The sequence below is a fragment of the Ambystoma mexicanum genome, chromosome 11, assembly GCF_040938575.1.
Source record: "Ambystoma mexicanum isolate Mex_15411 chromosome 11, UKY_AmexF1_1, whole genome shotgun sequence".
Taxonomy (NCBI): domain Eukaryota; kingdom Metazoa; phylum Chordata; class Amphibia; order Caudata; family Ambystomatidae; genus Ambystoma; species Ambystoma mexicanum.
In genome coordinates this window covers 937,783,411-937,807,664 of record NC_090934.1, presented here as the reverse complement: position 1 = coordinate 937,807,664, position 24,254 = coordinate 937,783,411, and the positions used below count along the sequence as shown (strand labels likewise).

Below are 24,254 nucleotides of genomic sequence, written 5' to 3'. Positions count from 1 at the left end.
CCGCTGTCGATCCAAAGCTTATTCCTTATGGAAAGAGAATTTGGCGCTATGTGATGAATCTGGATGGAGTGGGATATGGTGGTTTCCTGCTTTGAGATCTGTTTCCCCACAACCTGTTTTCAGCTTTCATCCTGCAGGATTGCTCACCAGTGTTGTTGCTCCTCAAACGTAGGTGATCTTCTTGGCTTGTTAAAATCCAACCCTTGCACTCTGCAATGGCAAGGAAAATGCATTGAAGGAGGATGGGTCTGTACATCTGTGAGTGAGAGAAAGCAGGAAGCCCACTTGGAATGGTAGGTGGGATGAGCAACTAGGCATTGGCCAGGACATGAGAAATACCCTTTTGAGAGAGCTATTGAAGAAGGAACACACGGGGAAGGTGCAGAGATTACACTTTGAGAAAGTTGGGATAGAGAGGCGAAAATATATGCAGCAAGATGATACAATGGAGATTTAAGATGGGTGATAGCAGCATTCAGTGATGTCTGGTGAAAGGAATCGTGTACACTGGTCATCTTCTGTTGCTTGCATGTGAAAGATAGTCGCATAGTAGGACAAGGGGAGAGAAGGAGAATCCGTGGGAAGAAGTCACAATAATGTTGAGTTGTTTGCTTATATAGTGCTTTCCACTGCAGTAAGACCATCGCAGAGCACAGGGGGTGAAGGGCCGAGAGGGTGCGAAGGGGAAGAATGGGAAGATGCAGCACAATAAAGATAGCTCCAGTGCTCCAGAAGGTGTGCACACCTTCTGCCTGAAGGTCCAATTCTTAGGTAGGAATACCCTGAAGGTTGACCCTCGAAGACACTCTCGGGTGAGTATGGTGATCAGTATGTAGATTCTGTCACAAAGCTGAGTGGACTCCACAAAAGATCAAAGTAAGAGATCAAAGTAAACTCCACAAAAGACACCACACCAGAATTATGGTCGTAATGGGCTTTATTGGGGATATTTACAACCTTGAGCAAGGCAAATGTAATGAAACTTCAAAACTCAAAACAAGAGGTCTGTTTGTTCTGTCAATGTCTACCAGTAAAAACAAACATAGGACTCTCCAGGGCTTGACCCTGGCACTCACAGTCGCAGGGCTCAGGTGTAATCACACTTCTCCCTTGATCTTCCTGCTTACTCCAACTCATTTCCACTCACTTTCTTTGGTTAGTAGACGGTCTCCTTCCGTCCAAGTCTAGATTGGTAGCCAGAAGCTTGAATTAAGCAGGAGAACAAAGCTCGGCCAGTGTCCCTCATCACAGACCCACAGCCTCAACAGCGGCCACCTTACAATGCCCCCAGGTTTGTTTCTAAGCATTTCACCACTTCCCTTTCTCAGGGTCCTGGCTCTACTGCTCACTGGCCCACTCTTACACTCCTCGTAATCTCAACACATCCTCGTGCGTAAGGGAACCTTGGCTAGTCCCTCTCTGGAGTCCTCACTGTTGGGTCTTGCGCCCCACATGCACCTCCTCGACTCCCTGCCACAGCCACTCCTCCCAGGCTCACCCTGCTCAGACTCGCAGCTCTCCTCACTAATCTCCATCCCCTCAGTCTCTTCCGGACCTGACACACCCCTCCTGCTCACTAGTTCCTCTCACCTTCCTCCTTCTTACACTTAGTCAGCTCCCCAGACTTTTTTCCACACCAGGCGACCACCTCTCTTCGCCTGAGGTTATCTCCAACTACTTCCTCAAGACCCTCCTCGCCTCCTTCCTGAACGTTACCTTCCACTGCCTTCTCGGTCTCTCCTTCTTCCTTCACAGGAAATATGTGAACAATACTAGTACTGCTGTTTCAGAATTTTTCCTGACAAAATTGTAGGAAATCTTTCTTAAATGAAACTCCTCATTTGTTGTAGCTGAATACTTTTCTTGTTTTTTTCTATGTCAGGATTGATTAATTTTAGATTCTAATTTGGTATAGTGTGAGATCCTTGCCCTTTATGCTTATTTTAATTCAATGTTTTTCATGTACGATTTGTGATCTACATATATTTATTGTATTATTTTGCATGAGTGAAAGGTTTCAATGAATTGTATTTTTAAAGGTTGAAACCGTAACACAATTTAATAAAAGAAATTGCTCCTCTCCCCCATTTCTCTCACCCCCCCCCTCATTACACCTCTTTTGCTCCCTTCCTTCTCTCCTCTCCAGTTCTTTCACTTTCCTACTTGCTCCTCCTGATGTTCTGCCTCATCTCCTCTCCACTCCTCCTCCTCCTGCTCTCTGCTGGCCTGTCTTCTCCAACCTCCTTCCACCTATGATCTCTCTGCTTCCTTTCTTCTCCAACTGTCTCCAAATGCGCTCCTGCTTCTTTTTTCTCCTAAGATGGTACACTTGTCGACTGTAATTAGTGTGTGATCATGATTGGTTTTTTATAGCTGGTAAAATAGCTCTAGGTGGTAAGATGGCTATTGCCAGTAAAATAGCTCAATGGGTTGTGCGTTTGCTGCTGCAATCCATGTGTAATCTACAGGTCGCAGGTTCGAATTCGAGGAAGGCCAACTCAGCCTTTCATCCTTCTGAGGTCGATAAATGAGTACCAACTCAGGCTGGGTGATATTCTATGTAAAGCCCTTAGGCGTAAGCGCTATATGAATAACACATCATCATTGTTGGTTGCAGTTTTACATGGTGCAGATGTGAAAGTCGTGAGTCCGTGGGACCCTAGCGTTACACTGAGAACGCTTTGGAGTCTGACATGCATAGTGCCTAGAAGACCAGTGCCATGAGGGTTGATGGCCCACCACAATGGACATCAACTCTTATGCCACTGGTCTTCTTCAGCAGACCGCTGTGCTCGTGCTTTGCCTCATGGATCTACACTCTATGCGCAAGACATAGCGTGACTGAACCTGCCTTTCAATGCATTATGTGTGTGCAGGATTGATATTATTAGATCCATTCTGCATGCTGCACTTCCTTACTCTTACTCAGACAATCCCTCACCAGGTCAGCACGGTAGGGTGGAGTTAGGGTGACCAGTTTAAAAAAAAAAGAAAACGGGACAGGCCATAGACATGGAAGTAAGACTAAAGTAAACACAAATATAACTGTAGTCCTACTAGTATGTTGCTGGCCTGTTGCCAGGGCGGGGGTGGCAGGGGTGCTCACAGGCACACTCCTCTCAATTGAGGAGTGCGGCCGGGGAGGGGAAGGGGAAGGAAATCGGGGGTGGGGGGTGGTGAAAAGCATTCACGCCCCATTCACGTGCAGGAAGTGTCACGCCGGGCCCGGTTTCGGGATTTCAAAATCGGGTCCCGGCAAAAACCGGCATCGTCGCCACCCATCCTTCCAATCCCGGGATGGGGTATATAACATTAAAAAACTCCCGGTACAGAGGGCGATTTCCCAGGATTGTCCCGGGAAAACCGGGACATCTGGTCACCCTAGGTGGAGTAGGCAAGGGGATCCTCCCCACGGTGCACCCTGGGACTAGCACCATGCCACAGGTGGTGGCACCTAGCCCGCAGGGCCACCACAACCATCCTACCAAGTGAGAGGCAGGGCACTTCGTCACCGTTCCCTGATGAGACTACTTCTCCAGCCACCATTGGGCCCAGCTAATCATTGATGGGGATCCTTAGTACCTCTTCAACTATTTATGGGCTCCTCTGGGAACCCCCCTCCCATGGCTGCAATTCCCTACTTATGTGAAAATCTGGCAGCAGAGTGAGGGGCTTTGTGGTGCGCTGTGCTTTGGTGCAGCACTTTGGGCGCTGGTCCCTTTTAGGTGCGCCCTGTTGTTGGCCACACGCTAAATGCAGACATAGGTTGCTGTGTCCTGCAGGTTATTGTTTGCAGGATGCAGCAACCCATTTCTGCACGCAGCGTGCACTCACAGCGCAACTCCATTTGCTGAGGGGCTGCTGTTTGCTTAAATATACTGTCAACCAAAGCACTGCATTTTCCTGGCCTTTGGTTGAAAATATATTTAAGGAAAACATAATATCTCGGCATGCAGGTCCCTGCGCCCTGACGGCCGCGGCCAACAGAGCGTGCTAAAAAGGCACCTGTGCCAAAAGCGCTGCGCCGGAATGTCCGAATCGCGTTTTGTTTATTTGCCTATCTGCTCTTTGTACAGCACTGTGCTGGGCCAACAAAAGTCCTGACCTTCTAGGACAAGTTAAGATATTAATAAGGAGCTGAATTTCTGGAGATGCAATGCCCTGTGTGACAAGACTTGCAAGGATGCTGGAAAGGGAGATAATCAGAGCAGCAATCAGGTTCAAATGGGGAGAGAAACACAGGAGGGATTATTGTTCACAGTGAATGTGTGTGTTGAAGGAGCAGTGCATCACACTGTACATGCAAGCAACACCCTTTTTAGGAGGAGTTTCCCATCAACTGAGAATACAAGAAACAACATAAAAGAGCGGTTTTCACAATCTATGTGTGTGCTTGTGGCCACAAAAGCATGTGGATGGGTGGTGCTCCTGTGGATTGATATTCTTTTATCCAAAAGAAGTGTTGCAATTCTCCCAGTGGAGGGGTAGTTGCATTGCTCATAAAATGCAGCATGGCTATGAAGCGATGGCGAAAGTACCTTGATACATTTACAGGGTCAAGAGAACAGAGTTCTCCTGGTGTTTTTATGTCTATTCCGTCTTTATTTTGGTTTGCAGTGCGTAAGAAGTTGTGCAAGTCATCCCATGTGTACTCTGCACAACTTAAAGTAACCTCGGTTCCGTAGCATACAACATACATAAGCGTGATGTCAGAACCAGTCTTCTTTTGTACCACTTATGTTTGCCAAGAGATTTGTAATACTTGACTGCCTGTGGCACGGGGATGGTAAATTATAGGTAGCAGTGATGTGTGAGAGGATGGTGCTGTGTTGATCGGGATGGACAAGCAATAATCCCAATGTTACTCATTGTTATGTGTAGCTGGTTCCTTTTGTTCATATATGCTCTCAAAAAGTGAAGCTCATGTTTCATAGGTTTCCAGTTTCTCTGCTCTACCGTATCCTGTGACGTCATATCCTTTAACAACATGACGTTGCCCTAAGAACTTTAGAGAAAAACAAACCCCTTCTTTAATTAATTTCTTCAATCCATCGGAAGAGCTTTCTGATGTTTCGATTAGGTCTCGTGCTAAAGGGATCGGCTTCCCTATTCGTATCAGGTGAAAACCCTGCCAAGGATTCATCAGAGCCATGTGTCTCGTCAGATGGGCACAAGTTCACTTAGCCATCAGGTAGCTCATAGTCTTGGAACCTCTTAAAGTTCAAGGAGTTTCATGAGATATTCTTGTATCTTCCTTCAGCTGTGAATATGGAGTCATTGGTAGCAATCACTATCAAAGTTTCTGGGTTAAAGATGGGCATGGGTGGTCATTATAGTTTTGCTGGTCTGGAAAAATTGTTGGTAGAATCGTCAGTAATTCCGGCACTGGCAATTTTACCTGACTGGCAAAACACAAGTTTGCTGGCGGGGGCACTGATTTACCACAAGCCAAGAGCTGGAAGTAAACCAGGCCCGTACCGGCAAATAAACAGCAGAATTACTGGCGCTGGTTTTACCGGTGCTTGTGGAACTCCATGGAATGGGGATTTACCACAGTTGCCGGAACCTCGAATATCTTGGTTATAGCAGGATATCAGGTGCCAGTAATGGCAGGGACAGTTTGCTGGTAGCCTGCCGGAATTACTGTCAAATTTGTATAAGAGCCATAGGGCCTCATTACGACTTTGGAGGTAGCCATGGCGCTATTAGCGCCATGGCTGCCTCCAAAATCGTGTCCGGGTCCGGTCTGGTGGAGTGGGGACTTACTGGGACATTCTGCCCTAGGCGGACCCGGTAAGTCCCCATTCCAAATGCCATTCCCCATTCCCATTTGAGCCCCCATACGGCTCAATGGGAATGGGGAAGGCACTAATTACGGGCCTGCTAGTAGCAGGCCCGTAATTAGCGCCCTGGTCCCCTAACGGGACCCGTAAAGGACATGTGGTCCGACCACACGTCCCTTGCGGTTCCCGCTAAGGGACCTCGGAATTGGGTGGTAAGGGATTACCGGCACCAGTCTCCTTACCGGTGCCCAGTATCCCTTACCGCCCAACTTGTAATGACGCGCATAGTCTTCACAGTCATGGCATGTCAGACTAGCCCTGAAATTTAGGACGTTTCCCTGTCGGAATTGTTTTTTTTCCTTGACGTTTTCCTTTGGAAGGGCTGTGAAACGTTTTGAGAAAAAGCACAAGAAATTTAACAGAAAAAAAACAATCAACATTTCTGGAAAAAACAAAATTCACCTTAAAAGTGGCAAAACTGGTAGAAAACACTCAAAGAAAAAACTGGTGGCACAACTCATCAGTAATGGTGATCACCCTAGTAGTGGGCACTACTGCAATTGAAACACTTTACTGATGTGTTGAAGACACTTATATACATAACTTAAATTTGTATGGCAAAAAATGAATGAGAAACTCAAAATGAACATAAATCTTCTTGTTGACCATCTGTAATAGCAGACGTCATCGAGTCTGAGGAAGCAGAGACTGAAGTTGATGCATTTCGGACAGCCAGTCCATCCTCAGGGCTATCTCTGCTAGAACTGCCATATCGTCTTAGTCCTAATATGCCAGGAATATTGTTGATCTGGAAGCTTTTGACGTAGCCTTATTTCCAGTGTGCACGCTCGTGACGAGTGAACAGCAACGGAAATTGGTAAAAAAACACTCCACCAGTGAAATGCAAATGGAGGCGTATTTTGCCAATTTCATTTTGGCTCAAGTAATTACTTTGTGTTAAATCCGAGAGGTGTACAGCCTCTCAGCAGTTAATACGTTCCTTGAATCAGTGAGACCTTCGTGAGGTGGCATATTTGTACTGTCATTTTTCATTTTGAGCAATTCTCATAAATCGTTGTATTAGGCGATTCGCTGGCCATAATGGAATAATTATAAATTATGGCAGGTGTTCATATGATTTGTTGGAATAGTTTCCGATAGAAAACAGTATTCCATTATCAGTTTTAACCACAAAGGGAATCCTGTCTGACAAGAATACCTTATCAAATGCTGAGATAGTAGTAGTCATTGATATTTATTTATTTATTTATGTATTTACAATGCTCTGGCAGCCTGCAGACATCGGGGCGCAAACATGGACACAAGTGGACTAAACATTTAAAACGATACAGGCAGAGAAATAACTTTTAGGAGAATACAGAGATGGATTATTTGAAGAGGAGGGTTTTCAAAGTTTTCCTGAAAGTTTTAAGGTCTGGTTCAAGCCTGAGAGCAGGAAGCAGAGCATTCCATAAACTGGCTGCCTTTGCGGGGAAGGATCTACCAAGACCCTTGGTACAGTTAGCCATCGGGCCCTGAATCAGTCCTAAACTGGAGGAGTGAAAGGACCTCGTGGGTTGGTATGGAGTGGCCAGAGGCCGGATATGGATGCTACTACTTGAATGTCAGGGTATTATGCAATTTCTGCTTTGATTACTACTAGGCACTGCCCGGAAGGTGAAAGGAGCCCCAAAAAATCGGCAACTACTTCTTACAAGGCACTTTCTGTCTAAGATGTCATCTGTAGAGGTTCAAGTGCAGCATTCTATGTGATGCTTTGTCAGACATGACATGTTAACATGGTGGTCTTGACCAACTTATTAAGTGTGTGGAACCACACTCTTAGACTTAGTGTTTTGGAGGCTACTGTGCCACAGTGACCTTCCTGCGCATTGTTGACTAGTCTTTGTCTCATACTATTTTGTATGACATGAGAATGTAGTCGTTCCTTAGTAGTGTCAGAGATGGGACAATAATCACTCTAAGTCATAGAGGTGGCTCAAGGGTTTTTATTTTAATACTTGTGGGCCCTAGGGCCAACCCTCTCTCTATTGACTTTTATTGACCATTAAGGACAATTGTATGGTATCTAATTTGGTGGTATTGCCTTTGGAGGTGCCCATCAGGAGACTGTTGCAGTAATCCAGTTTCACATTGATTATGGCTCCTGCAATCTGTGGCAGGTTTTGTTCAGTTATGAAGGGTCGGATTTGCCATATAACATTAGTGTAAAAGGCACATGTATATTTCTTACCTTAAATCTACATGTACCTTTTATACTAATCTTATATGGCAAATTCGACCCTACCTAACTGAATAAAACCTAGCACTGATTGCAGGAGCCATAATCAATGCGAAACTGGATTACTGCAACAGTCTCCTGATGGGCACCTCCAAAGGCAATAGCACCAAATTACAGACCATACAGAATGACACGGTTAGGGCTGTTTTTGGATTGAATCGTCGAGAAAAAACCCCAGCAGCCAGAAGAAAACTCCACTGGTTACCAGTTCAACAGCAAATTAAGTTTAAATGCTCCGTCATGATTTTTAAGTGTTTAGCTGGCACCACCCCTAGCAAAAAACTCATAAAAGCACCTGTTCGAAGAAATCTTTGTTTGAACAATAAACACAATCTACAATAACCACGTAAAATCCTGGAAGAGAACTTTGTTCACTGGGCTCCTATGATCTGGAACTCTATGCCCCTTCTGATTAAAAAACAGCGTGTCACTTGTCACATTTAAGAAACTCTTTAAGACACATCTGTTCGATGATGGAGAAACCTAATAGTCCCCCTTTCCTCTCTGTGACCTGAGCTTCTGTCTTTATGTTGTTCCTGTTTTGTGTGTGCTTTGAGGCCTATGGGCGCTATATAAGAAACACAATAGATAAATAGATATATAGATAGATTGACAATGCCCACCTACCGCCCAGCCCAGGCATCCCGGATCTTGGATTAGTAGATATTGCGGGTCATTATGACCCTGGCGGTAGCCGTGCCGGTAAACACCGGCACGGCTGCAGCCGGAGTCATGAATTTTCCAGTGCCTGGGAATTTGCAATTACAGAGGCATTACAGCCCCAGTGGACCCACTAATTGCCCATTCTTGGACGCTGGAAAATATTACTCCCCATTCCCATTTGAGTCCCATTGGACTCAATGTGAATGGGAAGGCCAAAAGCACCGACACCATTCATGAATGGTGGCGGTGCATCCATTGAGTTCTGCAAGTGGGTTCTGTTCTGCCCGCCAGGTGAGGCCTGGCAGGCTGAAAGGCACCCGCTCGCAGGACTCGTAGTTTGCCAGTCCAGAAACAACGGTACCGGCAAGCTTACCGGTACCATTGTTTCCGGACTGGCAAACTTATAATGAGGCCCATTGAATTCCAACTAATACAATCAACAAGATGTCTTATACTGGAGATGATGATCTACATTTTGACTGTCTAAACTCCCTCAAAGACTTTCTAACTTTCCCTCGCATGTCCAGTGGTTAGTCTTTTAATGGGGTATGGGACAGTGCCTTGCAATTACCCTGTTGGATTCAGGTTGGTGCTGAATCAGGCTGAGGTTTTGAGTGAGGCAAAGAAAAAACTCCAACAGTTAGAAGATAAAGCACAACAAAGCCATCTTTTTAAATAAAACAACAAACCGTCATTGAGCAATTACAAAACGAGGCGAAATCCCACCTACAGGCCACTGCAGAGCGAGAGATAGAGTTGGCTGCGCTGAAAGACACATGCAAAAAGAGTGCAGAAACTGTGAGCTGCCTCCAAAGCAAATTCAGTGACCGGACTGGTCAAAATAGAGGGTTGTTAGATGACATTGTGGCCCTCAAACAACAAATCAAGGAAATAGAAAGGGAAACAATCAGTTCATCATTAAAGAGATGGACTCACAACTGGAGTTTGAGAAATTGCTTCAGGATTTAAATATTCTGAAGCAACCGAATGTACAAGTTAATAAAGACCAAGATGCATTGAAAGTGAAAATGGATGCAGAAAAGGGTCAGTCAGATTCTCAGGAAATGACCAGAAAAAGGCAAGAGAACATGGAGCTTGTGGAGCGTGTGAAGCAAGCAGAAGCTGACCTGTCACAGGCAGGGAATTGTAGGGGCGCGTTAGAGAAAGAGATTAGTCTCCTGAAAGACAAGTGCCTGGAAAATTCACTCCCAATTCAGGACCCCCAAGGAGAAAATGAAACATCTCAGGAGGAAGTACAGGAAATGAAGGGTCGATTAGGTACTCAGAGCAGGGTGCTCGAGACTAGTCAGGACTTGGTGTTATAATTAAAAAGTCAGCTCTCTGAATACCAACAGGAAATAAGGGCAGAGAGAAGTAGGTGTGACAATTGTATAAAGGAAATTGCAAAATATAAACAGGCCTTGAGGCACCCTGACCAATCAGGGTATGGGATAGGGCCTTCTGATCAAGGAGAGACACTCTTCCAAACAATGACCTCAGGCCAGGTATCCACGACCGCCCATGTACAAATGGGAACAGACCTCATGCAGACCCTCTATAGAGAACAGGGTGACATGAGGCAGTTGGAGTTACCCAGGCCTAGCCCAACTAAACTCAGCAATAGACTGTTAACTGCACTCAGCCAAATCTTGTACCTTGTGCTCTCTTTATTTAAATCCTTCATGTTCTAAGATGTACCACTAGACAGGTTACTGCCACATTTACAGCTGATATACGCTTTTCAAAGACCACTATGTAACCTGGTCCTTCATGCTAACTATCACTCTGTACTATCCTATGCTATATCTTGTATGTACAACGTTATGTCACACTGTTGATCCCAAGACAATGCGCCCAGTTACCCTAGGGTTCGGCCGGGCTGTACAAATAAACAAACTAAACTAAACACCCGGTGATAGTCGTGACTGCAGAGGGTACACCTTCTTTACTGGGGACCAATCTCCTTCTGAGATTATCACCCCTTATCAACTGTGTATACAAGGTCCTCTGGATCCAAACTAACTGGCCCATAAAACTAAAAATGTGTACCAATTGTGTCAGTATGAATTGTACCTGCCATTTAATTGACCAAGGCTCTGAGAAAATAGAATTCCATTTAAAGAATAACCAGATCCCAGACATCACCACCATCTTGGTAGGAGAACAAACTCGTGATGGGAACCCTTATCCATTCTTGAAAATCAACCTTCCTCCCAGTTTTAAGTGGCGTTCCACACTTGAAGGGAACACTGACATTTTACACCAGCCCAAAGTCAGAAGAAACATTGAGTCCCGTGAAAATAGACAATGAAGAAACAGCTCAAAGTCTGACGGACATTCAGAAAAAGGGCGAAAAGTTGTTTTTCCCCATTCAGATAAATGAGGGGGAGGAGCCTGAATAATGGAAGAAGCTTCATCAGCGAATGATTATTCAGGAAACTCTGAAAAGGCTGGACCATCCTCACATTTAAATTGATTGATACATGGGAAGTAGGTCTGGAAACCCCAAATTCCAAACATCTCCAGCCTAGCAGGTGTATGCTATTGTCCATTGGCAACAAAAGCATAGAAGAAAATTGTTGGGTTGTGAGAGATGTCCTTTCTGATTTTTATTTAGGTGGTGAAATTCTCAACCGATTGGCGATCAATTTGGACCCAATTAATAATAAAGCCTGTTCACGCCTGGGGGTATCCCCATGAGCTTTGGTGACACTGAAACACATTCTGAACAGCTCAATTTCTGCTGTATGTGGTTGAAGTTCAAGTGCGAGAAGAGGTTACCATCCCAGGACAAGTGCGAAAATTCACAATTCCCCTCAAAGTTAAGCGAGGACAGAACCTCAAACGTCAGGACACCTATAAACATTTGAATTCCCATCTCCAACAACAAGGTTTGTATTTCAATCCACCGCCTATAGTAGACCTAGGACATGACACCAATTGAATATTGGTGGATAACAGTGACTCTCGAAGTATCACTTTGGGCCAGACACCTTGGAATGGTGGTTGATTCCCAACCTGATTCTATTGATTTAGGTAATGAAATCATTGGACCAATCCCAAATGACTGTTTCGACATCAGTAACGGTATTCCTCCAGAAAATTATTTTTACCAGACAACCTTTCCTGCCCTTACGGGCTGGAAGAGGTGACGTGTGACATCAGGAGGGATGAGGTAGTATTCAGAGTCAATTATAACTACCTCGAATCCCTGGAAACTCCTGTCCAGGTTAACACCATAAAAAGAGATTTCTCTACCCATCGGGGGATACCGCTGAAATTGCCATGCCCAAGGTGTTTCCTGGTTTCAAGCAGATGTTCAAAGAACAGATACATCTTGCTGATGCCCATGAGACAGAGGAACAAAGACAAAAGCTAAAACAGGTTTTACTGGAATTTGGAGACATCTTTTCAGTGGACTCATATGATTGTGGACGCACATCTATTCATTCAACCACCATACCCACTGACCCCGAGAAGGCTCCAGTATTTGTGAAGCAATACTGGTTACCTCTCGCATCCATGGAGTCACTCATTGAGATTATGAAAAACGTTGAATCCCGTGGGATAATTAATCTAATCCACAGTACCTTTTAATAACCCGGTACTGGGGATATTCAAATCAAACGGCCAATGGAGACTATGTGCAGACCTGAGTGAGTTGGACAAACAAGTCAACATGTCAAGATGGCCAGTTCCCTACATCTCTTAAGGGCTGGCACAGATCAGAGGGTCAAAGGTGTGCACTGCTATTGATTTCACCAATGGTTACTGGACAGTACCCGTGCGTAGGGAAGACCAATACAATCTGGCTTTTACCTTCGGGGGGGCAGCAGTATACGCGGACTTAAACCCACTTTGGATAAATAAACTCTGGCAATGAGTTCAACATCTTTCTGCATAAGGTCATGCCCAATTTGGGCCAAAGGGAAAACCTCGCCTATGTAGATGATGTTCTGATCAAGAGCTCAGCTGTGGAGGAACATATAGAAGAAATGCACTATGTTCTGACCTAGTTGCAGAAAGCCAGAGCAAAACTGTCCTTTCAGAAGGCACAGTGGTGTAAGTCCAGAGTGAACTTCTTAGGGCACGAGATCGCCCCTGAGGGTCTTAATCCCAAGGAGAAGGTGGAAGCCTTAATGAAATTAAAATAGCCTTCTACTCTGCCAGAATTAAGAAGCCTTCTTGGACTCACTAATCATAGTCGAAAGTTCATTGAAGACTACACAGAGGTCACTCGACCTTTGATCCATTTATAAAAGGCCGGAGTCAAGTGGAAGTGGGGACCGGAATAATCTGAGGCAATTAAATAACTGAAAAGACGCAATTCCCAAGCTCCTTGTTTAGCTTACACCATCAAGAACAAGGAGTTCTTCTTGGAGACGGGGGTTCTCAGATACTTGCCTAACAGTGGTTTTGTACCAAAAGCATGACAGTTCAACAAAGTAATCTTTTTTAATTTTTTTATTTGCATATAATTGAAACAATTTTTTAGCAAAACAAAATCACATCCTCTAGGTATCCACATCAAAAACTAAACATTCTGTTACTAATTATTCCATTAAAAAGAAAATCACAAAAGAGGGTGAGAGAATGATTGTTCGTAATCTTGTGTGCGAGTAAAACTTTGCCCTCTGTGGAGGAAACATTCAATGACTGTGAAAAGGCACTCCTGGCAAAAGTGAGGGCATTGAAAAATTACTGCCCATTCATCGAGGTGGAGCACATAATTGTCGCGACTCCTCACCAACCCTTGCAATATTTACAAAGTGACACAATCCGGGTTGGAAATATCAGTAATTCCAGAATTACTTCCTGGATCCTGTCCATGTAAGGCTTCACTGTGGAGGTCACATATCGCAAAAACAAGAAGATTCTTCTAGCACAAGGACTGGTGGACTTGCATGATTGTGCTAAAAAAGCTGTCTCGAGGACAAAAGTCTAATGACCAACAACAATATGGAGGCGTATTTAACTTCCCTGCACAAGATCTATGAAGAAGACACATGCTGGGGATACCCACAGTTTATGTGTATGGGTGCTCCTACCATATTGATAATAATGGGGAAAAAGAACAAGTGGCTGGCATTGGGAATGCCTGGGTGAATGATACCCCAGAGCCCTCTGCTGGCTCCAAAGTAGGACCCCAAAGTAGTCAGGTGGCAGAGTTGATGGCCATTTATCAAGCCATTCTGACTGCAGGGCACCTCCAACTGAAAGAACTGGTCATAATCACTGACTCTAATTATGTCAGGAATGGGTCCGTGGAGCACCTCATTAACTGGAAGAATTGAGGCATGCTTTGTGCCAACAACAAACCATTAAAGCATGGCAAAATGATTCAGTCAATTGACAATCTGGTGACCTCTAATGAGATGACCATCTATTGGAAGAAAATAAGAGGTCATTCCAACATAGAGGGCCCAGATAAGACTGGTAATGACAGGGCTGATAAGCTAGCTAAAACCAAAGCTCTCCAGGGGGATTTAATTGAAACAGAAACCCTGCTGGGTGAAATCAAAGTCGCTGCTGTCACCAGGTCACAAAAACTTGTGAAAAGTGAACTCATGACTGCCCAGTGGAGTAAAGATACCCCAGATGCAGATTTGATCACTGCACAGAAAGAGGACACGATTATTGGAAAATTCTATCGACACATCGAAGACCCTGTGAGTTTCCTTCTAACAGAATTGGATTATGCTGGTAAAGAGGATCTCCAGGTGTGATGAAGTTTTCCAAGATGTTCCGGATCCAATAGGATTTGCTGGTATGTAGAGCCCTATATGAATGTGGACAGTGGGTGGTACCTACCTAATGCCGAAGCCTGATGTTGAACCATGGCAATGATGCGGCCACTGCCGGTCAGAGGGGGTTTCATATAACATTTGAAATCTTGTGCAAGGTTGCCTACTGGCCACACATGGGCTAGGACCTCAGCATTTACCTAAAGGGGTGTCTTGCGTGTCCTCAATGTAAACTCAGTTCACTCACACACAGATCTCCCTTGTAAAAAAAGGGGAATGACACTGCCTTGGTTATATTTGCAAGTCGATTGGCTTGGGCCAGTGATTCGCTGCTCTAGAGAAAACAAGTTCATGTTGATTGTAACATGCTTGTTCACAAAGTGGGTAGAATATCTTCCAGCCTTGAATTGTAAGGCAGAGACAGCTGCCACTCTAATGATCAACCGCATCTTCTCTCGTTTCGACCTCCCACAAAGGATTGAGTAGGATCGAGGAAGTCATTTTACCAGTGAGGTGATGGTGAAGATGCAGGCCTCCAGCAGGGGGTAAGGGGTTAGAGAGATACAACAAGACAAATGTGAGCATCTTAAAGAAGTTCATGGAAAACCTGAATCCAGTTGATACATTTGATTACTGCTTGTCCTGGTGGCTATTAGGTCTACACCATCTTTTGCAACAAACATGTCTTCATTTGAGCTTTTGACCGGACGAAAACTGGTGTTACCGTAGCATCTGCTCTATAGAACTCAGGAGCAGACTCTGATAAATGCGTCTACCACTACTCAGTACATTGAAAATTTAAGGAAGCATCTCCAGCATGCTTTTGCTTTTGGTCAGCGCAATTTAGAAAATGTGCCTGAAAGAATGAAAACATATTATGAGGTAGGTGACAAGGTTTGCCTGTAAAATTTTCATAGGAATCAAGCCAAGGAGGGGAAATTACTTCCATCTTGGTGTGGTAGCTTTTGTTAGGGTAGTTGCTTGAAGTCCCACGGGAAGAGAGAAGTTTGAGTTGCACATGCCATATTGGGGAGTCGGGTGACGGCAATGTTGACGCAATGTTGCAAATTGGCACAAATATAGTGCAGTTAATGTGAGTGGGATAAATCTTTCTTTTTTAGTGTTATTTGTGTAAAATGATACATTTTTAGATTTGCATGTGTTGCAACATAATGTCAACTTTTTTATAGATACAATGTAAATGTGTGGAGTGCCACTCAGTCTTAATGACAAGCGAGGAGTTAAACATGTACATGTGAGATAGAATATTGTGAACGGATATTGTGATGAGGGGACACAGTAGTCTATAACACACACATGTATGAACATACATACATACACAGGAAGCTTTTTGGGATAGTTGGGCGGGATGGGGTATATTGTGAATAGATGATTCTGTGTGTCGCGTGTCCCCTTATTGTGGGGAGTTTGTGTGAATCACTGAAGCTTGGATCTGCGAGGTAAAACTCTGAATGTCCAGGGAACTGAATTTGCAAGATTGAAAGCTGAGAGAGCAGCAGCTGTGGTCAGTTTCGGTCAGGCATGCTTTATGGCCTGGTGCTACTTGGGAGGAGAGATGTAATCTCTGTAAGTACATGTGAGCCTGTTATTCAATGACTTGGGGATTCCAGCCACCTGGTAGGGCTGGGTTTAAGTGCCAGGCAATTAACCTGATGCAGGGTTGCTTGCGGGGAAGGTGTACCAATACATCATGGGTTTTCAATTAAATTGCCAGGGTGTGGGTTGAGACCATGTGTGCTGGAATTGTAACCCGTAAAGTTTAGAATGAAACATGGACCCCAACAAGTTTGGGCACATAAAACCAGCAACAATAGATCAAAAGAAAGTTTGTTTGTTTCCCTCCTCTTCACATCAATGGAATTTCCATAGTATGGCCGTGCGTGTCACAAGTAGGGGTAAAGGTTTCCAACCAGATGGAACCTATAATAATTGAACACTGTTTGTAGTTGTGTAACTGTGCAACTAAGAGATGGGGCTGTGACCAAATATGGATGGACCCCAGAGAGGGACTTATTGTGAATGTGAAACATGCAATTATACATTTAAAGAGGATGTGCTTAAATGAATGTATCCAATGGGATGTGTGAAAACTGAAGGGGATATGATTATATTGTATAGGTTTGACCAATCATGAGTGTGGCTTGGCTTTGTCACGAAACCTGTGGGAGTGTTTTCACTGTTGCAAAGTGTATACAATGTGTGCTCTTTGTGTGGTTTGAGGGGACTCCGGTTAGTTTGACTCTTTGATGTCATCTAGCCCCTGCCGGCCGTTTGCACAATAAACTTGCTTTATTGACAAAAGTGGACTTCCTCTTTGAGTGGTGGGCCTACTTTAGGTTCAAGTGATTAGAAGCCCAATCCTACATTTGACATCCCTGGATGGACCCCAGATTCTCTGAGACATTGCGGGTCTCCGGTCTGCCCAGCTCAGCTGCAGCGCTTCTCTGCGGGGACCAATCTTTAGTGCATGACAAAGACAAGGTCTACAGTTGCCATATTGGTTAGAGGCCTGTCTTGCCCCCGAAGGTGTGGTACCATAGTCCAGCTGCACAGGACGGATTAAAGGAGCACCACTTCGGAACGCTTCGGGGTTCACTTTCATGTGAGTGCATCATTGCCAGGTAAAGCAAGAGGATAACAGGTGAGAAGAAACAGGTTTATTTTTCTCGTTTTTCTTGGATAGGGTAAAATAGGTGTGTGTGGACTTAGATGAGATTAAGTAGGTTGGAAGAGTGAGTGTTTTGGGGGGAGTGGATGGATTGCTCTATGTCATAATTTCTTTTTTACCTAGTTTGTTATTATAGAGGTGTGGTCTTCCACACCTGCATGTCCATTGTAAGGATAGCCTTGATACCCTTCAGTTTGCTTGTCTGGTTGACTGGAGCGCTCACCTTAGGGTGACGTGGCATCTTATGGTAAATCCACCCATAGATATCCTCCTGGAGTATACCATTGGTAACATTCTACTTTGTATTGGTTGTGTGGACAGAGCATGCTCCATGATTTTTCACGGTTAGTTGAAGCAGTGAAAGGTATCTTCCTGTAGTCAGGAAAAGACAGCACTGTAGTCAAGAGTGTTGTACTAGTACAGAATAGAGAGAGATACAGCAGTGTTGTAGTGCAAAACATTGCGCTCCTTTTATGCTCGGGTGAAGGAGAAATCTCAGAAATGTAAAGATGATTTTTAGCCGGCATGTGTTTTGATAATATGCTGTCTTTTGTGTTTGCCTGAGGAGTGTATAATTACTGAGACGTTGTGATGAAAGCGAGTAAGGAGAGGGAGTTCTGGAAATTCTTTTTATAGAAAGGGGAAAGGAAAGGGGATTTTTGGGGATTTTTTGGGTAGTGATTTTTTGTGCAGCGAGTCTGGTTTTTGGGGGGGGTTATCGTGATTTTTGAACATTTTTTTAGTTGGATTAGTTTTGAGTATGGAGACTCCATTAAATCATTTATGTCAGGTGCTGCCCGGATATGAGGTAAAGATTTTAAAATATCATTGAGAATAGTTGAGGGAAACAAAAAGATAAAATGCTTAATTTTTGGCCTAACTTAGCGTATTATGATAGGGGTATTTTGGAGAACTTGCATACTTTCCTAGTAACTAAGTATAAAGGTTCGAAATTGCAGAATAGATTGAACATCTGGGAGCAATGAAGGTTGTATGAGAAGGGCAAGAACGCCCATAAAATCATTACCATTGAGGAGGGGACGAGAAAGGAGGATGTAAGAATTTCTTCTGCACCGCCCCTTATGGGAGCTATCCTTTGTTGCCCCCAGAAGGATATACCAATGCCGAGTTTAAGCCTCCATATTCTCTGGTAACCACTCCAGTGGTTACAAGACGGACAGGGGTGGCATCTCTGTAACCTCCAATTTTTGAAAGATGGGATGATGAAGAGAGCAGAAGGATAATACCTTCTTTAGTAAAAATGATTGATAGATCTCAAATGGAAAGGGGAATAAGTAAGGTTTATTCGACGGTTAGAGCAGCACCAAAATTGAAGCTGGAGGAACAAGAGCGGGGGAGAACCGTAAGAGGAAGAAGCGATGAAGAGCAAAGAAGGGAGGTGGTGCCACCCATCACCAGAATAGAAGATAGACTGTGGATGGCAGTAGAGAGGCAAGAGCAACGGGAAGAAACAGTAAGATTAGCAGAGAATGAAGTAGCACAGTTACGACTGAGTAGGCGTGAAGAACAGGAAGAAGGGAACAGGAGAGTGAAGGCAGTTGAGGAAGGGAGATGGAGGCATGGTCAGGTCCTAGTTAGGTTAGACACATCACTTATAAAGGAAGTAAATGTGGATCTGGCGGAAGAATGCCCCATCACAGGTATGGAATCAGAACGTGGCGGCATGCTACGGCAGTGCTGAATACTCTTCCATCCCCATAGAAAGATTAGGGGATGTGGTATCAGGGACAGAGTAGGAAGAGTATGAATGGGAAACAGATGGAAAGCTGGGACGACAAGAGGTAGTGGTTACACCTCCCGCTCCAGTACTAACCAGGGAAAGCACACCATGGGGTCTTCAGACGCACCATGGAGCTCTCATGGCTGCAGGGAGAGGCCAAGGACAGATGTGGAAAGCCCCAGTAAAGGTAGGGGCAACTCAATTTCCACTACTCCAGAAGGGTCAGGGGAAGGCGTATTATGTCCTGTGCTCACACATGGACCAGAATTATCGAATGAAGATGCTTCCTTCACTCACTGCAGGGTCGGGGAAGTAGACTTATGCTTTGGAAAAACGAACTGCTGATTCATGTTAGGGATTGGGGACATGAAAAGCCTTTTCATGGCCCAGATGAGCTCTGGACAAAAGCGGGATATCCGGGGGTTCAATTGAACACAAGCACCCATGATTGAGTGGCCTTTCATAGTTTTTCTGCCCTATTTTGGTGAACATTTATTTGCATGTTAACTCTAATTGATTATCCGTAAACCCAAGTTGACTGTTCCGAATTTGATGTTGTATTGTACTATTAGATGAGTTTCTTGTGACTTGATGTGCAAAAATGTTACTAGATAAATAATTATAGTGGACATGTTTGGAGGGCATTGAGGATGATGTAGCCCGACATAAACTCAATTTTGGGGAAAACAGTGAAACTAGATGAGGATCCTGCTACCCACATCCAATTAATTTAGGAAATGTGGAGGGCAGGGACGGGAAAAGTTTGGGCCAAGAATGTGGCTTTTTTCTACCACATGTTAAAGAAGAGACTCCCCAAAGAAGTCCAGCATGATCTGGATCAAGTGGTAGGAATAGATGCTAAGAGTTGGCTGGTGATTCAAGCACACAATGTGCATTTATGTAAAAGGCAGCAGAAGAAGGAGAAGGAAAGCATGGAGCAAACACAGAAGGCAGAGTGGTAGCTGGTTCAGAAAAAGATCTGCTTAGAAGAAGCAATGATAACCAGCTCCACAAAGGGACAGCAGGGACAATCAGGACAGCAGGGACAAGGAAACCATAATGGGACATGGATGGATGGATGGGTATGGAACTTGACTGTGACCAATGAGAGGGTTTCCACAGGGTGGTGGAGGGTTATCATAGGGTGGTGGGTCATTTGGTAGGTTTGGAGGGATGGGGCCCTGGTTTAATGGGCCGATGGGAGGAGGCTATGGAGGAATGTATGGAGTGTAGTGTTGGGCGTGTTGGAGAATTGGACTGTCAAAGCCGCCCATAATATTTCAATTGAGATCCCCCACAAATGAATACCCTAACTTTGCCATATGCCACAAGCTCTGTGCCATCTCAGCAAGTCCTGGTTGATCAGAACCCAGGAACTGGAATGGCACAGACCCACGCACCCCCACCGACCGTGTCAACCTAGGCACTGGTACAGGCTTGGAAGAAAAACCCTCTGCACCACGGGACAATCACCCACTACAACAGAGCAAGTGTGTTCGGAGGAAACACTTTTTCGCCTCCTGGCGTTCCTATGTACCAGGAATAGGACAGCCCACAGGGATCTCTGATGTATCCAGTTCTATCGGTTACTACCAATCCAAAAGAGGAACCTCGGATAGGAGTAAAGGTAGGTGAGCAGACATTTTCATGCATGGTCGATACAGGGACCACAAAATCATGTATCAAAGAAGGTGAGTTTCCCATGTCAGGTAAAACGATGGACACAGGGCTTTTCTGGGGCTGTGCTGTCAGTTCCTTACACTGAGGATCTGCGTATCAAGGTAGGAAGCACATTTTATCTGCTCTCTTGTTATACTGTAAGAATACCCCGGTGAATCTTTTGGGAAGGGACCCCCTGAGCAAGCTTAATATGTTTATTACTTTTCTGAAAGATCGCATAGTATGCTCGACTCCAGGAGTGTATCAGGTGAGAGAAGCAGCGCTTTCCCCCATGTATTACAGTGACAGCGTGACCTGGGGGTTGCCAGTGCATTCAGCATGCTTTCGTTATGCAGTGATGATAGTGATGAGTTGGGTCCCGGGAATAAAAGATCGAACATGGCATTGTGAGGGATCAGCAATGTGAAGCGGACAACTTTTTGATGATTGATAAAAACATGCAATTTTATTAAATCATAAATGATATCAAATGCCTCATTATTCCTACTCTGATGAGGATTTTCCTGCCTAACAAAAACTAAAGGGAAATACTCTAACACAGGATGTCTGGCCCTCACACCTAAACACAAATACACAAAGAAAATATATGGCAATTCAAATAACATAGAATAAGAGTCAAATCTGTGGACCTGCCGTTCCCTGCACACTTAAATACTGACAACAGACACAATGTATACAGTATTACACACAAGTAGGTCATAACATATCAAATACACAGATATACTGATATACTATTCATGTCATATTTATTCAGTTATTATTCCTGGGGAGGCAATGTTTGTTATTTAAGCCATATGAGACAGACACTTCCTCAATTACTTTTCAGGAATGGACAGATACGGTCAGTCAGTGCACAGGGTTAAGGAGTCTTGCTAAGTTTCCATTTAGGTGGTGACATTACATATTGGAGAACTCAACACCTGGAAATATAGGAGTGTTAGGTAACAGAATTACTACCTCATATATGTGTTGTGAAGTAAACTTTATACCATAGAGTGAAGTAAACTGTATTTACAGAGGCTACTTGCTATCTCCAGGTCTTTGATACCTCCCTACTTTTGAGATTGGATTGTACAGACAAAGGCCAGGTAGGGCGTCGTTTTATTTGCCGGCTAAATATGGGAAGTTTTCACCATATGTAGGTGTCCATCACAGAGGAGTATATAATGGGTGCAGGGACTTATATTCCCTTTGTCGTTTGACTCGGATTTAATAAAACACACCATTGTTGTTTCACCAGTACACCGTACATCTTCTCTGTACATCCCTTGGAATGTTGTCACGGGTGACGGTGGGTACTTTCACAGGCATTAAAAATGGAAATGTATTTGGAGTAGCATATGTACACATATCATTGACTCTTTAAATCAATCAATTCATTTGGGTCTTTGTCCCTATAGAGTGATTTGCTCTTGAAAAAGGGGAATATATCCCCAAAACGAGTTGAGCATATACTTCGATTTGGCCACCCCAGTAATATTAACTGAATAAATATGAGATGAATACTATATCATTATATCTGTGTATTTGATATGTCATTACCTTCTTGTGTGTAATACTGTATACATTTTAACTGTTCTCAGTGTTTAGGTGTGCAGAGGACGGGAGGGTCCATAGATTGGATTCTTATCCTTCATAGTTTGTATCACAATCTCATGTCAGGGTCGTCATTACTCCCTGCACCACAAATTGTGTGTAACGTTTCTAAAATATATCTTTTTCTTAATTGGAGTTGGTGTGCACTGGTGTTTGTTCTGCCACAATTCAAATAACATCAACAGTTACATTCGCAGTTTCTTGATAACCTTTTTATTAACCTGGGTGAGCTCCCTTCCCCAGGATTCAAAATAAAGCCAGCTTCAATGTTCATCAAAGGGAAACAAGGAAATCCAGATAGGTAGCAAAGTCTCAATTCAGTTCTTGATGTTTCAATGTCATGGTAAAGTTTTTTTAACCAAAGTTCCAACAACAACAAGGTCTTCTTCTTGGTGAAATAAAGACTTTCCTCTTCCTCAAAATAGCATCAATGTTATTCCCAGCCAAACTGCTTTGCCACCATCTTCAGTTATCCAAGAAGACTTGACACAGTTCAAAAGAAATAACTTCTGTAAATGGTAGTGAAACACCAGTCTCGGCCACCAGTTATTATCTCTATTCGGAAAGTTAGGATTCCCAATAGGTATGTTTGTCTGGATGACTGCACAGTACTGCTGCTTCTACTTCAACATCTTAACTTCTACTAGAGTTTGCCATGAGGACATTCTCATTTGCTTCATAGCATTCCACTTCATTTGTACTATTGAAGTCTTGCATCTTTTGACAACCAGATATACCACCACAGCTTCAGTACTTTGCGATTCAAGACAGGGTCTGACAAGATTCACTTTAAAGCACTGCAACACCTTCAAATAGGCAACACACTCTTCCTCTCAATATCTCCCTTCAAAATGGGCAGCCTCTTTGCCTCTCATGCCCTTCTGTGTCATTTTGTTGCCCGTTTTAGAAATAGGTAGATACTTCCATTATTGAGGATTGAAGGTATAAGGCAAACAGCAGTGGCTACCAATTTCCCAAAAAGTGTTAATACCTCATATGGAGTTTCATCTTTAGCGAACCTTTTAGACTCCATATTGTCCCAAGATGGCAAATATATAAACTGAGCTGCTACTTAATTTTGATGTACAAGTGTATTAATTTTGGTAATGTATCATTATGTTCTTTATTATTTGTAATACATTTGTATGTATAGCTTTTTTGTATACCAGTGTTTCTATTTATTTTACTTTTTAAATGTGTGTAGATGATCTGGTGTTTTATGGAAATGTACATTTTCTGAATAAAGATTTTGATGTATGTGTGATGATGATGGCAACAGCAGCAGGGGCAGTATAGGAGGATGTTTTTGCATCCTGTGAACCTCAATATACAGGTGGATATCCTTCAACCAATGTGGATGCCTTATGGTGTGGTGCATCGGTTGATGAGCATCATCTTCAGAGGCTCGGCAGAGTAGATTGCTCTGAGGGGGCCTGGTGAAACGCTGGTAGCAAAGACGTGTACATGGTAATGCACCCAAGCTGATAGGGTAGCAATGGCAGTGTGGTGGATTGTTAACCTTGTCATCAATTGCTGTGTTCTTGGACTGTCACTGGTAGTGTCAGTGATGCAGTGTCATGTTGCGGTGAGTAAGGAAATCAGGCAGAATTATTTTCTGTGGTGGCTGCCCGTTACTGATTCTCACGCTTGAGCAAAGGGAGCACCCTTTTTTCCTCCAGAAGTAACATTCTTGCATCTATGGCCATGCGTGGGTATGTGTGGGTGTTGGTTGCCTGCACTGCACATATAAGACCATAATGAGGCTTTGTACACAACTTCCAAGATAGCTGTAGTTGTCCTCGAAGATTGCATACTTCGTAAACATCACCCCAAGTCATAGAAATCCCAAAGAAACACTTACATTATTGCTAGCAAATGCCGCCAGGTTCCAGACCCCGTCCCAGTGTAATGATCGATTTGGATGAGCAACAACACACAGATTCACACACTTTATAGGTATCTGCTGCTTCATTATTTATTAAGCTCTGGTCTCAAGAGAGGCATTGTGCGCATTTATCCTGTGCTCCTCCCAAGCTTTCCCTATATTCCCCATTCT

The 24,254-nt window shown here is 43.9% G+C and overlaps 1 protein-coding gene across 3 annotated transcripts in view; it reads right to left on the bottom strand.

Moving 5' to 3' along the window:
• The window catches only part of LOC138503948 (lamin tail domain-containing protein 2-like), a 510,184-nt gene that overhangs the window by 248,854 nt on the left and 237,076 nt on the right, over positions 1-24,254 (bottom strand). The gene's annotated exons all lie outside the window — the stretch shown is intronic.